Genomic DNA, 14,678 nt, shown 5'->3' on the forward strand with positions numbered 1-14,678 from the left:
TAATTCCTGTGAAATGTCTAAAAGGAAAATAAATTTTCTAAATGCTGTTTTGAATACTTTGAGGGGTGACATTTTTAAAATGGGGTGACTTTTTTGGGGGTTTCTAATATATAAGGCCCTCAAAGCCACTGCACAACTGAACTGGCCCCTGTAAAAATAGCCTTTTGAAATTTTCTTGAAAATGTGAGAAATTGCTGCTAAAGTTCAAAGCCTTGTAACGTCCTAGAAAAATAAAAGGATGTTCAAAAACTATGCCAATCTAAAGTAGACATATGGGGATGTTAATTAGCAACAATTTTGCGTGGTGTAACTGCCTGTCTTACAAGCAGATACATTTAAATTGAGAAAAATGCTATTTTTATGCTAAATTTTGGTGTTTTTCACAATTAAATACTGAACGTGTCGAGAAAATTTTGCCAGTAACATAAAGTCCAATGTGTCACGAGAAAACAATCTCAGAATCGCTTTGGTAGGTAAAAGCATTCCGAAGGGGTTAAAGATATACCAATGCACCTCCATGTAAACACGTGTCTGATCTATACAGGTAATAATCAATTCCTTGTCAAGAGCTTCAGTAGTCTGCCCCACATTCTTCTTGTGTTATCAGCATTATTTTCTGTCTCCTGATTCTCTTTAGAGAGATGATAGATAGCGATTTTAGTCATTGACACTCATCTACTTTGTTAATAAAGTTTCCGTCCTTCCACATATTTTTTGATGCACAGAACATGAAAGTGCTTTTGAAAAGTTGTTGAAGGAAAATTAGCTTTTTAGATCTAGATTTTATGAGTAATAGCATAAAAAAATTGTATTTACCTGCATCTGTTCTCTTTATGGAATTCTAATATGCAAATTGTGGAACAAAATTATGTACTGAAGGATGACAATAAAACTAAGAAACAAAACTAAATGACACTGACACCCAGTATTCTTGGATTCCTTATGAATTGAAAATTACCTGTGACCGAAAAAGTGAGTAGCAATTAGACTATGTTCACATGATTCTTTTAGTGTACTGTTGGCATATACGCTGGGAAAATCTCCCCACATATATAGACTTTAATTGGCAAACTAATGTCAAAAGAATGTCCTTTTGGCATACATTTGACAGTGATACATCCACATCCTACTGCCCCAATTGTATTGAAAATGGCAGCCAACATGACAATACAACTGTATAAAAAATGTGTGGAGACTCCATACTTGTGAACTGTAGGACCTCCGTTTGCCATCGTATGGTGCCTCTGTGTGGTGCGTGGTGTTGTACTATGTCATTTTGGATGTTTTTTCATTCCTGTTTACCACATAGTAGAAAATTTGATTAATTTTTAAGGCTAGAGAATGAAAGATTTATCTTGGGAGGACCCTTAATCTCATCGCTAAAACCACAGGGCAGTATCCACCTACCCTCTGATGCTCCATTATATAGTATGGAGGTTTTTCTTAATGCGTGGAAATACCTCCTTAAATAAGCTGACCCGACTAATTCTGTGTCTCTAACTTCTCTTCCACTCCAGTTTCTTTATAGTACAGGGTGGGCTATTTATATGGATACACCTAAATAAAATGGGAATGGTTGGTGATATTAACTTCCTGTTTGTGGCACATTAGTATATGGGAGGGGGGAAACTTTTCAAGCTGGGTGTTGACCTTGGCAGCCATTTTGAAGTCGGCCATTTTGTATCCAACTTTAGTTTTTTCAATGGGAAGAGGGTCATGTGACACATCAAACTTATCGAGAATTTCACAAGAAAAACAATGGTGTGCTTGGTTTTAACGTTACTTTATTCTTTCATGAGTTATTTACAAGTTTCTGACCACTTATAAAATGTGTTCAAAGTACTGCTGTAATGGCAGGGCGTAGGGAGACGGACAAGTGAGCCCTAATCTACCCGCCACTCTGACCCTGCCTACTTGCAACGACCCGCCCTAGGCGACGGGGTACAACTGGGCGGCGGTCCCTGCGCTCAGTAAGTGCACGACAAACACGACAAACATACAAAGGAACACAAGCAAGGAAAAGGGGCCGTTGCCCACGGCAACACCGTGAGCAACCAGAGTGGTGAACGAGCCGAGTCAAGCCAGGAGTGTGCGAGGTACAAAACGAAAAGCAGAAGAGTAGTCGGTAAGCCAGGGTCTGTATGGAGCAGGATCAAAAATAGCAGGAGCTGTAGCTGGGCCAGGAAACCACAAGGAGGGAAACACAAGCAATAACAAGCACCGAGGGACAGGAAGTGCAGGCTTAAATAGACCGAGGGCGGGAGCTAGCTGAGTCTGGCCAGGTTACGATAGGCTCTCCCACTCCTAAGCCTGCCAGCCTGAATGGTGGAAGCAGGAGTCAGTCTCAGGGATGTATTCTCAGGTGCTGACTGATTAGTTCTGGGAGTTAACCCCGAAGCTGTGCCTGGCAGATCCTTTACAGTACCCCCCCTTTAATGAGGGGCCACCGGACCCTTTCTAAGTGGACCTGGCTTACTGGGGAAACGCAGGTGGAACCTCCTGACCAATACCCCAGCGTGAACATCCCGGGCGGGTACCCAAGTCCTCTCCTCGGGCCCGTATCCTCTCCAATGGACCAGGTACTGGAGGGAGCCTTGGACCATCTTGCTGTCCACAATCCTGGCCACCTCGAATTCCACCCCCTCCGGGGTGAGGATGGGAACAGGAGGTCTCCTCGAGGGAGCCAAGGACGGGGAGCAGCGTTTGAGGAGGGAGGCATGAAACACGTCGTGTATCCGAAAAGACGGGGGTAACTCCAGCCGGAAGGAGACAGGATTGAGGACCTCAATGACCTTATATGGCCCAATAAACCGGGGAGCAAACTTCTTGGACGGAACCTTGAGACGCAAGTTCCTAGACGACAACCACACCAGATCCCCGACCATAAACAGGGGGTTAGCAGAACGTTTTTTATCAGCCTGAGTTTTTTGTACGCTCTGGGACACCTCTAGGTTTTTCTGAACCTGGGCCCAGACTGTGCACAGTTCCCGATCAATGACCTCTACCTCGGGATTGTTGGAACTACCAGGTGAAACGGAGGAGAACCGTGGATTAAACCCAAAATTACAAAAAAAAGGAGAGACCCCTGACGAGTTACTGACCCGGTTATTAAGGGAAAATTCGGCGAGGGGAATGAAAGAGACCCAATCAAATTGACAGTCAGAGACAAAACACCTTAAGTATTGTTCTAGAGATTGATTAGTCCTCTCCGTTTGTCCATTGGTTTCAGGATGGAAGGCAGAGGAGAAGGACAGATCAATCCCCAACTTCATACAGAAGGCTCTCCAAAACAATGAAACAAATTGTACCCCTCTGTCCGAAACAATATTGACAGGGACCCCATGGAGACGCAGGATGTGTTTGACAAACAAGGTAGCCAACGTTTTGGCGTTGGGTAGTTTCTTGAGGGGCACAAAGTGGCACATCTTACTGAAGCGGTCCACCACCACCCACACCACCGACTTGCCTTGGGATGGAGGCAAATCGGTGATAAAATCCATGGAGATATGTGTCCAAGGTCTCTGGGGAATGGGCAACGAACGCAGTAAGCCCGCTGGTCGGGACCTGGGAGTCTTGGACCTAGCACAAACCTCACAAGCGGCGACGTAGGCCTTAACGTCTTTAGGCAACCCAGGCCACCAATCATTTCTGGTAATGAGGTGTTTGGTACCCAGGGTGCCTGGATGGCCAGATAGTGCGGAGTCATGATTTTCCCTAAGTACCCTTAGCCGGAATTGCAGGGGAACAAACAGCTTGTTCTCAGGAAGGTTCCCGGGAGCTGCACCTTGATCAGCAGCAATATCAGAGACTAAATCAGAATCGATCGAGGAAATGATTATACCTGGAGGCAAAATACAAGCAGGATCTTCCTCCGAAGGAGGGCTGGCCATGAAGCTACGCGACAGTGCATCAGCCTTAATATTTTTAGACCCAGCCCTATAGGTAACCAAAAAATTGAATCTCGTAAAAAACAACGCCCATCGAGCTTGTCTCGGGTTTAGCCTCCGGGCCGATTCTAGGAAAACCAGATTCTTGTGGTCGGTAAGGACCGTTACCTGGTGCCTAGCCCCCTCCAGGAAGTGGCGCCACTCTTCAAATGCCCATTTAATGGCTAAGAGTTTGCGGTTGCCAATATCATAGTTACTTTCAGTTGGCGAAAACTTCCTGGAGAAGTAGGCACAGGGGCGGAGATGGGTGAGGGACCTGGTACCCTGGGACAAGACAGCCCCCACTCCCACCTCAGATGCGTCAACTTCCACGATAAATGGCTCCATTTGGTTGGGCTGAACCAGCACCGGGGCCGAGACAAAGCACTTCTTAAGGACCTCAAAAGCCTGGACAGCCTCAGGAGGCCAGTGGAGGAGATCAGCACCTTTGCGAGTGAGGTCCGTAAGGGGCTTAGCGATGACCGAGAAGTTAGCAATAAATCTCCTGTAATAATTAGCGAACCCCAAAAAACACTGTAACGCCTTCAGGGAGGCAGGTTGGACCCATTCCGCCACAGCCTGAACCTTGGCGGGGTCCATGCGAAATTCATGAGGAGTGAGGATTTGACCCAAAAATGGAATCTCCTGTACCCCAAACACACATTTTTCGGTTTTGGCAAACAGTTTATTTTCCCGAAGGACCTGGAGCACCTTCCTGACATGCTCAATGTGGGAGGACCAGTCCTTGGAAAACACCAGTATGTCATCAAGGTACACTACCAGAAAAATCCCCAGGTAATTTCTCAAAATCTCATTTATGAAATTCTGGAAGACCGCAGGGGCATTACACAACCCAAAGGGCATGACGAGGTATTCGAAATGGCTTTCGGGCGTGTTAAACGCAGTCTTCCACTCATCCCCCTCTTTGATGCGAATAAGGTTATACGCCCCCCGTAGATCCAATTTGGAAAACCATTGGGCCCCCTGAACCTGATTAAAGAGATCAGGAATCAAAGGAAGGGGATACTGGTTCCTTACCGTGACCTTATTCAGGCTACGGTAGTCAATGCATGGCCTAAGACCACCATCCTTCTTCCCCACGAAGAAGAAGCCAGCACCTACCGGAGAAGAAGAGGGACGAATGTAACCCTTGGCCAGGGATTCCTGGATATACACTCTCATAGCTTCACGTTCGGGACAAGAAAGATTAAATATCCTACCCTTAGGAAGCTTAGCTCCTGGTACCAATTCGATAGCGCAATCGTATTCTCTATGAGGAGGTAACACTTCGGAGGCCTCCCTAGAGAAAACATCAGCGAAGTCCTGAACAAACTCTGGTAGCGTATTCGCCTCCTTAGGGGGAGAAATAGAATTAACAGAAAAACATGACGTACAACATTCATTACCCCATTTGGTTAGCTCCCCAGTATTCCAGTCAAACGTAGGATTATGCAACTGCAACCAGGGAAGACCTAGAACCAAATCGTACGATAATCCCTGCATCAACGGTACAGAGCATTGCTCCAAATGCATGGAGCCAACAAGGAGTTCAAAAACAGGGGTATGCTGTGTAAAATAACCATTAGCAAGAGGAGTGGAGTCGATACCCACTACCGGGACAGGTTTAGGCAAATCAATCAGAGGCATAGCAAGGGACATAGCAAATTCCACAGACATGATATTAGTAGAGGACCCTGAATCCACGAAGGCACTGCCGGTAGCAGACCTACCACCAAAAGAGACCTGAAAGGGAAGCAAGATCTTAGTACGTTTCATATTTACGGGAAATACCTGTGCGCCCAAGTGACCTCCCCGATGATCACTTAGACGCGGAAGTTCTCTGGCTGCAATCTTACGCTTAGGACAGTTGTTCACTTGATGCTTGTCGTCCCCACAGTAGAAGCAGAGACCATTCTTCCTGCGGAATTCTCTACGTTGTTGGGGGGACACGGAGGCCCCGAGTTGCATAGGTATCTCTGAATCTTTCGGGGAGAAACGAAGCAACGGAGCTTCGGGAGGCATCATGGGGGAGTCGGAGGAGAAAACACATAAACGTTCACGTTGTCGTTCCCTGAGACGTCGGTCAAGTCGTATCGCTAAAGCCATAACCTGGTCTAGGGAGTCAGAAGAGGGATAGCTAACTAGCAGGTCTTTCAGGGCATTCGACAGACCCAACCTAAACTGGCACCTTAAGGCAGGGTCATTCCACCGAGAAGCTACGCACCACTTCCGAAAGTCAGAGCAATACTCCTCAACAGGTCTCTTACCCTGACTTAAGGTCACCAGCTGACTCTCGGCAAAGGCAGTCCTGTCAGTCTCGTCATAAATAAGTCCGAGAGCAGAAAAGAAACAATGAACGGAGGAAAGTTCAGGGGCGTCAGGAGCCAAGGAGAAGGCCCACTCTTGGGGCCCTTCCTGGAGCCGGGACATAATTATACCCACCCGCTGGCTCTCAGAACCTGAGGAATGAGGCTTTAAACGAAAGTAAAGCCTACAACTCTCCCGAAAGGAGAGAAAAGCCCTCCGGTCCCCTGAGAACCGGTCGGGCAACTTGAGGTGGGGTTCAAGAGGTGCAGTGAGGGGAACTACCAGGGTAGCATCAGGCTGGTTGACCCTCTGAGCCAGGGCCTGGACCTGTAGGGAGAGACCCTGCATTTGCTGAGCCATGGTCTCACGGGGATCCATAGTGGTGTCAGGGACCAGGGGTAGACTAGGTATGGGCTTGTTATTATGTAATGGCAGGGGGTAGGGAGACGAACAAGTGAGCCCTAATCTACCCGCCACTCTGACCCTGCCTACTTGCAACGACCCGCCCTAGGCGACGGGGTACAACTGGGCGGCGGTCCCTGCGCTCAGTAAGTGCACGACAAACACGACAAACATACAAAGGAACACAAGCAAGGAAAAGGGGCCGTTGCCCACGGCAACACCGTGAGCAACCAGAGTGGTGAACGAGCCGAGTCAAGCCAGGAGTGTGCGAGGTACAAAACGAAAAGCAGAAGAGTAGTCGGTAAGCCAGGGTCTGTATGGAGCAGGATAAAAAATAGCAGGAGCTGTAGCTGGGCCAGGAAACCACAAGGAGGGAAACACAAGCAATAACAAGCACCGAGGGACAGGAAGTGCAGGCTTAAATAGACCGAGGGCGGGAGCTAGCTGAGTCTGGCCAGGTTACGATAGGCTCTCCCACTCCTAAGCCTGCCAGCCTGAATGGTGGAAGCAGGAGTCAGTCTCAGGGATGTATTCTCAGGTGCTGACTGATTAGTTCTGGGAGTTAACCCCGAAGCTGTGCCTGGCAGATCCTTTACAACTGCCCATTGTGTTGGATTGTCAATACAACCCTCTTCTCCCACTCTTCACACACTGATAGCAACACCACAGAAGAAATGCTAGCACAGGCTTCCAGTATCCGTAGTTTCAGTTGCTGCACATCTCGTATCTTTACAGAATAGACAATTGCCTTCAGATGACCCCAAAGATAAAAGTCTGAGGGGGTCAGATCGGGAGACCTAGGGGGCCATTCAACTGGCCCACGACGACCAATCCACTTTCCAGGAAACTGTTCATCTAGGAATGCTCGGACCTGACACCCATAATGTGGTGGTGCACCATCTTGCTGGAAAAACTCACGGAACGGTTCATTTCCATGAACGTTGGCAACTCACCATACAAACCCCTCTGTGCAATCTCTCTTTAACAAGGAACCCCTTAAAATTTAGGTTTGTTTACCGTTTTTATTACAAATTAGATTAGTCAATCTGACTTGGGTTGTTGTGGGAGATTGCCAGTCTATTTGATTTTTCTCATTTTGGACACTTAGATTGTCTCTCAGTTTAAATCATCTGTGGTTCATACAAAGACTCAAAAATGAATATATCTGCATTTCTTCTTTATTTCCGGCCTGTCATGACTATATTGTACCCCTCTCTACTCTCTCTGTTGCATTAAGTTTGTATCTTGACAGTATGCACTGAAAATCATTACAATTTTTAACAATAACCCTCTTATCTATAAATATTTAAAAAAACACTCATTTCATGGCGTTGTTCAATTTCAAAATAGTTTCGCATTATTTAGACATGTCAGAAGATTACAATAGTGGCAGTTTGAGAGTTTGAGAGTTTATGAGTTAGGAATCCCACTAATTACCTGAAATAATAGGTTTATTCGGTAAAGGGTCAGGCCCACAGGCTCTGATCATAGAGATTCATAACTCGGAGAGGACACACATAAAAAGCCACTGATTTAAATTCTCCTATGGCCAAACATGCAAATATCTACAGAGAGAACTGATCAGTGACCAAGGCCACTGAAATCAAGATTATAGTATCTGTGAAGATTGAACACTTGTATTGAATAATATTGGACATGAGCTTTGGAAGAAACACATTAAAGAGCAAAAGGTTTTATTTTTCAGAGATTTTCCAATGTCTGATTTTCTTTCAGTCATCACATTGGGTGTTTAATCTGGACAAAATTAGGCTTTTTACGGCCAGTCTAAAGTTAGCTAGAGATATTGGATGACTGAAAAGACCCACTTAGACCATTATCTGCCGACTCTCATCACCTTTTCGTGACACGAATGAGTGACAGACACAGACCGAAGGCAGATTTCAGTGGAATTGTTGATCTGCCGTGTTGGATATTTCAGTTGTTGAGTGCGTTCTTTGGAAAAATGCCAAACAGATCTGCATCTAATCAATAGAAGACCTTACCAGGCCACAGATCAAGGCAGAGATAGATTGCCGATTTGTCACCCATAATGACAACCTTCACCAACCAAGAACAAGAAGTTGTTCAGTAAATGTCCATCTGAAATCATTAATGTATGGTCAGCATAGTACTTGATTCTTTTCTCAGGACATTTTCAGAACATTTATAAATAACCAGATTCTATTACCAATGGAATGTGGCCAGGGAAGGACATTGAAATTACATGACTCAACACGTCCATAAGAACGGGACCCCTGTTTTAATGAAAGGACCTGTCACATTGTTCTTTCCATGCCACATTGCCTGTTCTGCATATAAGGCCTACTTAACACAGGGTTGTTGTTTTGTATTTTAAAACAAACCGCATGTACAAAAAAACGCCTGAGGCTTGAAGTATATTTCTTATGTTTTTTTAAATGCACATTGTACATGATTTTTTATTTTGTATCATTTTGTACATGTGTATTTCTGCACCCCATTTGTCCCCAACGTCATGTACTTTGTGTGGTACATTTATAAGGTGCTAGGCAGCCCGCCTGATTCAATAGTATGGGCATAACTAGTAGGCTGTAAGTCAGCATTGTGAACTACACGTAACCATATGACCCCCCCCCACTCATGGATCATAGGTGTGAGTTGATTCTCAGCACAGTATTTTGCACCTGTGCGACCTCCCTCATATAGCATTGTGGTTTGTCTACATCCTGCTGCGAACTGGTGTTCCAATCTGCCCTTATATCAAATATACCAAAAAAACACAGAGTATATAGCCATATGTATATAAAAGATAACAGATTTATTGTACATATAAGACAGACAATACTAAAAACATATAATCCATCAAGGTCAACAAGACTCTAGTGTTGATACATGGTATAACAATGCGGGACCATACATGCTTGGTCAGAAAAGGTATTGCTCTATTATAATCACGTGTAATATATGGGAGGCTGTATATAATTATATAAAGTTCAAAAAGGTTCTATAAGTAATATTTATAAAAGTTACTCTCATTACAAACTGGGAAGTAGAAAGTGCCAGTGCATACTACTAAGTTCAAAGATAAAAATGAGTTTAATAAGTAATATCTCTATTCCTTTATAAGAATTACTCTCATTGCAAACAGGAAAATAGAAAATGCCAGTGCATACAACCATTATGAGTTGATTTTAGAAAACAGTCTTACCCATCTCAGCAATAGAGTTGTCCCACACAACCAATGTATACCCTAACGCGTGTTTCGTGGTGATGTGCCTCTTCAGGGGGTGCTTGGTGTCCTGACAATGTCTGGCCCCTATATAGTGTAGACAGCAGGTGTCTCTAATCTTTAAAACAGCGTCAATGAGCTCTCGGCGCATGCCCGTTGACACAACCAGAAGCGAGGCATGCTCCACCACCGGCTCCAAGCGCTGGAGCGCACATCCAGATTCCTGGCGCATAACGGGAGTTCCGGACACGTGCAGTGCACCACAGGAGCTAGGGAGAGCTAAGCAATGCCACCGGCATCCTCAACACACATGCGCACCTCATCGGTGCATAAAAAGATACTAGATAGAGTAACACATTATATCAGTTAGTTTGGCCTTTTTCTGTGATCTTAAGTAAACATGTGTCGATTAGAAATCAGCCAGGCACTGACATACTCTATCGCGCCTTACAGTAACAGCAAGACGAAATACACTTGCTCCAAAATTTAAAGGAGCAGCAGAATGGTGCCATCATATATTGAAATTGCTAATGGATCCAAATGGCTAGTGATCATTCATAAACATTTGCCTTACATCTCAATTAGTAAGCTTATTGTTGCCTTACTGTAAGTTGGATTGGTTGCAGAATTGATTTAGATACATAGTGGCTGTCAATATTAACCGAAAAAAAAAATACCTAAAAGATAACAGAGGTAGAGTAAATCTTCTCAGAAATGGTGTTACTGACTAGACTAATAAATAGTTTACACAAAGGAATACATAATATCTGCTAACGAGATATAATACATAAGAATGCAGATGTGTACAGTGTTGACTGTTACAGTTTCCTATTAAATAGTAGGTTACAAAGACTTCTTCTGTATCAAGACTTAGCCCAAGGCACAAAATAATGCATAGTAATATATAAATATACAGAATAACATAAAATAATATATAAAGTAATTAGTATAGTATAAAATTATGTCAAATGTAATAGTTGTAAGAGAAAAAACATGACGTATCTAAGAAAAAAACGTAATAAGAGATACTGGGTGTTTAAAATTCTCTGAGGCTGAAATGTGTGCAGTTACAAGATCAGTCGTGTAAATCTGGACATCTATGACGTACATTTAGCCGCTCTAGTAACTGTATCAATGACGGCAGTAACTCAAGATCTTTCAACTTGTTTCATCTGTAGAAGCCATGTAGCCAAAAACCGCATCTCAAAACCATGGCATGGTTTTACTCAGCAGTAATTGGCCACACGGTAAAAACACTTTTCGATCCGGCACCTATGAAATCACCCTAAAAATAAGTTTTGAGAACGCTAGAGATCAATTATCTCAGCAAATCTATTTCTTTCTATTAATTTTTGCTTGCTCGAGCACTATAATGAGGTTTACAATTAGGACATGTGCACGGGCAATCTTGCTAGACGTAACCTAATACAGTACACTACAGGGCAAGTCCCATGGTAGCAGACGCTTGTGCTTCCTCTTGTATAGTCACAGTTTGTTTTTGTAGCATACTTGGCTTAAGCCGAATCCCACAGAATATAATGGGGCTATGAAAATGTGCAAATCTGGAGTGATAATGCTCAGGCAAACAGACCTGTGTGAATTAGAGGCTAGCCTGCCACATGTGGGATAGGTCTAGATCCAAGCAGAACACATTGGTCAGATATTTGCCTGCCTTGATTTTTTCATAATGGTTTATGCTGTTTTCTTTAAACTCATAAAGTTTTTATTTTGTATTTTTAGTATTTATTTTGTTCTAGAGCCAAGTTTTTATCTGCGTCTGTTCCCCGATTGCTTAACAAGGGCATGAGTGCAAACAGCTTAAGCCTGTGCGTTATTTAGCTTCATCTAAATTGCTTTAATCAAAGTAATACCTGATGATTTTAAAAGATGTGGAGGCAGGAGTACATCGAAATGCTTCTAACGCTAAATGAGTCTGTAACAATCTGGCCTAAATACAAGTTATTTTTGGTTTAACAAGCAACAATTGCTTCCTATACCTGAGTGCTGAACAGGAAACCAAGGTCACACTGCTTTTCCATTCAAAACAATCTGGATCGCATCTCCATAAAACCATTGCCACAGTCTGACAGCTGTTGGGAAAGCACTTCATTACGGAGTTATGCAATCATCGGCCATGTGATTTGAGTCTGTAAAAAAGTTTGTATATAGTACATAGCACATCGTACAATTATGAGCTACATGGCTGGTGTGTATGCCACAGTGCAATGGACTGAACACTTGTACACATCTATATTTCAGCTGCCAGTGTGTTTATCTTAATATCAAATGACTGAGGGATTTGTGCGTTCTTCAATTGTTTGTGTTCAAGTAAATAAAGCATGAGAAACACGGCTGTCTGGGGAATTTGGGGTAGCGTAGGTGAAATTTCATTTTGTTGCTGCTCGGCAGAAAACAAATAATAATCATTTTACATAAACATTAAAACAAACTAGTATATAAATACCTAAATACAATCAGCACAGCAGCAAATGCCCGCTTGTCTTGGTGAAGGGTGAACAGACAAGAAAATCAAACAGAAGCACCATCATACCATCATTACTATTAACAATACTCATTTATACAATGCATAGTATAAAACGAATGGTGTGGCGTTTACATAAATACATGTAAGCTAGTTTAGGGTGCTAAATGCAGGGGACACAGTGCATATCCTGCATCTGGAAATTAGATTGGTAATAATGTGATGACTTTAATGTCCTATCTTGGACTCATTTTTTCTTTCTTTTTATTTTCTTAAAATTCTTTTTTTTATGATGTTGGTAAAAGTAAAGATATCACCAGTTACCCAAAGACTGGCTTGAGCAGTGTTAGGGCATGACCACACATGGCGGAATTCCTCCGCAACTGTCCGCATCAATGCCGCACAGAATCTGCGTTGCAGATTCTGCAGCGGATCTGCACAAAATGTGCAGAAAATTGATGCGGACTGGCCGCTGCGGACTGCAGGAAAAGTGCTTCTCTTCTCCCTATTCAGTGCAGGATAGAGAGAAGGGACAGCACTTTCCCTAGTGAAAGTAAAAGAAATTCATACTTACCGCCCGTTGTCTTGATGACGCGTCCCTCCTTCGGCATCCAGCCCGACCTCCCTGGATGACGCGCCAGTCCATGTGACCGCTGCAGCCTGTGCTTGGCCTGTGATTGGCTGCAGCCGTCACTTCCACTGAAACGTCATCCTGGGAGGCCGGACTGGAGACAGAAACAGGGAGTTCTCGGTAAGTATGAACTTATATGTTTTTTTACAGATACATGTATATTGGGATCGGTAGTCACTGTCCCGGGTGCAGAAACAGTTACTGCCGATCGCTTAACTCTTTCAGCACCCTGGACAGTGACTATTTACTGACGTCTCCTAGCAACGCTCCCGTCATTACGGGAGCCCCATTGACTTCCTCAGTCTGGCTGTAGACCTAGAAATACATAGGTCCAGCCAGAATGAAGAAATGTCATGTTAAAAAACCAATACGCTCCGCACCACACATAACATGTGCATGACAGCTGCGGACTTCATTGCGGAACTTAGAATCTCCATTGAAGTCAATGGAGAAATTCCGCCATGAGTCCGCAACCAGTCCGCCACTGCTCCGCAACAGACAGAGCATGCTGCGGACACCACATTCCGCTCCGCAGCCTATGCTCCGCAGCGGAATTGTACGCATCGTGTAAACGAACACTGCGAAATTAAAGTGAAAGTCAATGGAGAAACGGCTCCGCTGCGGATTAACGCTGCGGAGTGTCCGCAGCGGAATTTAAGTGAAAATCCGCCATGTGTGAACCCGCCCTTACACTTGCAGAAGAAAACAAGTGTATTGGAAAACCATCTGTAGTACTTAGAGAATGTTCTTCAAAAATGCTTGCACATGTTTTTATTAAATGGTTATGAATTGAATGGGCTTTCATGGGCCAACAGACCGTGTGCGGGTTGGCGTTCAGCCTTATATAACAGGAACGGAATAATTTCTGTCCTCATTTACGTATTATATTATTCATAAAGCTCTATGGTTTGGCTGCATATGCTTTCACCTAGTCTCCTACACATGACGTTTGAGGGTAACCTAAGCCTTTAATTATATACATAAAAAATTAAGCAGATTCACATCTGCGCCATAAACTAAGTGAAGACTTGTACAGCAAGTGAGAAAACTAAACCATGTTCTGGTAAATGTAAGAATATTAACATGGTAATTGTTATACCTGGTGCTTAATCTTGACTGGGGCTTGAACTACATCAGATGCTCAATATTGCGATCAATAATTATCTCCAGTGTCATCCAATATTTCTTAAAAGAACACTCCGGGTAAAGCTAAAATCCTGTGTAATGCCTATTGCAGAGCCTGAGGGGCAGCTGGTGCATCACACAGGGATTCTCTCTTTAGTGTTCTTTGAAACTATGTTTCATGTGATGCCCCCTTAGGTCTTAACACAGTGTATCACAATGTGTTCCTTTAAGGTAGGTCAGGGTTTCAGTATTAATTCCTCATGTTTTTCAAGATCTCTGCTTGTTGATATGAAGTAGGAACATTCATTGTTTACTTCCAGCGGATACAATTCTGTCCATGGTCATGTAATGGACACACAGGTGCATGGTTTGTTACATTATATGTATCAGAGCTGTGTCTTCTAACAACCCCAGCACCTGTCTGTCCATCACATTACCATGGACAGAATTGTATCCACTGGAAGTAAATAATGAATGTTCCTACTGAATAACAACAAGCAGAGATCTTGAAAACTGTGAGGAATTAATGCAGAAAGTATATTGGAAAATTGTGTAACTTTTAATGATACAAAAAAAATAACATTAATTTGCTGAAAC

This window comes from Rhinoderma darwinii, chromosome 1 (assembly GCF_050947455.1).
Source record: "Rhinoderma darwinii isolate aRhiDar2 chromosome 1, aRhiDar2.hap1, whole genome shotgun sequence".
Lineage (NCBI taxonomy): Eukaryota > Metazoa > Chordata > Amphibia > Anura > Rhinodermatidae > Rhinoderma > Rhinoderma darwinii.